A 1959-nucleotide genomic window follows, 5' to 3' on the forward strand; every position below is an offset into this window, starting at 1 on the left:
TCTAAATTGCTGCAAATAAGATGCTGCCAGACACTAAGAGGTTTTAAAAAAAAAAAAGGATTTTTTTCAAAGCCACTTTTTAAGCTATAACATATAACCCAGGTATTTATTTAAGACTCATGACATTTCCAACTTAGCATCTCCAAAGACAACATTTAAGTTTTTTGCAGAGAATTTCATGTGTTTGTGTGTGCATGTGTACATGCGCACACATGCACATGAGTGGAGGTCAGAGTACAACCTTGGGTTGTTGGTCCTCATTTCTACTCTGTTTGAGATGGAGACTGATATTTTGCTACTGCAAATGCCAGAGTACCTGACCTGTGAGCTCCAAGATTTTCCTGATTCAGCCTCCCATTGCCATAGTCACAATGGAATTACAGATGCATATGCTGCTGGTGTCTAGCTTTATCTGAGTCCTGGTTCTAAACTCCAGTTGTCATTCTTGCTCAGCAAGAACTTGTAACCAGTAGGAGGACCGGGTGAGCAGTAGCGAGACCACTCCACAAAGGCTTTCTGAACGCGCTCTCATGCTCCCCATCAGCTCCTCAGCTTGAGACAACAAATATGTCTTCTGAAATGTTGCCAGCTTGTATTGAAGCTTCTAATGTGGAAGAAAAACAATACTTAAGTGGAACTCAAGAGGAGGGACAGAAACCAAGATTAGATGAAGGGCTTGAACCATTATCTAAACGACAAATGAAGAAGCTAATAAAACAGAAACAGTGGGAAGAGCAACAAGAGCTCCGCAAACAAAAGCGAAAAGAAAAACGCAAGAGAAAGAAATTAGAGCGGCAATGTCAACTGGAATCAAACTCAGATGGAAATGACAGAAAACATATTCGAAGACATGGTGTTCATAGCACACTCCGTCTTATCATTGACTGTAGCTTTGATGATTTGATGGTATTAAAGGACATTAAGAAACTTCATAAGCAGATTGAACGGTGTTATGCAGAAAATAGATGAGCACTGCATCCTGTGTTTTACTTGACAAGCCATGGAGGCCAACTGAAAAAGAATATGGGAGCCGGGCGTGGTGGCGCACGCCTTTAATCCCAGCACTCGGGAGGCAGAGATAGGAGGATCGCCGAGAGTTCGAGGCCACCCTGAGACTACATAGTGAATTCCAGGTCAGCCTGAGCCAGAGTGAGACCCTACCTCGAAAAAAAAAAAAAAAAAAAAAAGAATATGGATGAAAATGACAAAGGATGGGTCAACTGGAAGGATATCAACATCAAAGCATAACACTATAGTGAACTCATAAAGAAGACCTGGTATATCTTACATCAGATTCACCAAATATACTGAAGGAATTAGATGAATCAAAGGCCTATGTGATTGGAGGGTTGGTAGATCACAACCATCACAAGGGGTTCACGTATAAACAAGCATCAGATTATGGAATTGAGCATGCACAGCTCCCCCTTGGAAATTATGTGAAGATGAATAGTCGAAAAGTTTTGGCAGTTAATCATGTATTTGAAATCATTCTGGAGTACTTGGAGACAAGAGACTGGCAAGAGGCATTTTTCACTATCTTACCCCAGAGGAAAGGAGCTATTCCTGCCTGTGAAAGCTCTTCCTGGGACAAACAAGTCTCCAGCCCAACGTGGAATGGACAGTGACTCCAGTGAGGGAGAGCACAGCAGAAATGAACCAGAGGCACCACAGAACGAAGAAACACAGAATAAGGAAAACAGCAGCAAGCCTGCAGTGAGCCCTCTTCCATAGTAACAGTAACTGGTTCTCTTTTAGTTTATGCCTTAAGGAGAAATTAGGAGCAGGTGAGGTGCTTCATAAAATAAAATTCAGATTGGAAGAAAATTTTCTCATTTCTTTTGTGAAATTTTAAACCCTTTTTTAGAGCTAAATGATAATGAAAATTTTTAATTCTGTAAGAAAGTTTTGTTTCTATGTGAGATTTAAAGGTATCATTTAAAAAATTGTTTCCTGGGC

The 1959-nt window shown here is 40.6% G+C and overlaps 1 pseudogene; it reads left to right on the forward strand.

The window, feature by feature from the left end:
* Positions 1-557: 557 nt before the first annotated feature.
* Positions 558-1735, forward strand: LOC101598634 (annotated as a pseudogene).
* The last annotated feature ends 224 nt before the right edge of the window (positions 1736-1959 follow it).

The sequence above is a fragment of the Jaculus jaculus genome, chromosome 9 (assembly GCF_020740685.1).
Source record: "Jaculus jaculus isolate mJacJac1 chromosome 9, mJacJac1.mat.Y.cur, whole genome shotgun sequence".
In the NCBI taxonomy this organism is placed as follows: Eukaryota; Metazoa; Chordata; class Mammalia; order Rodentia; family Dipodidae; genus Jaculus; species Jaculus jaculus.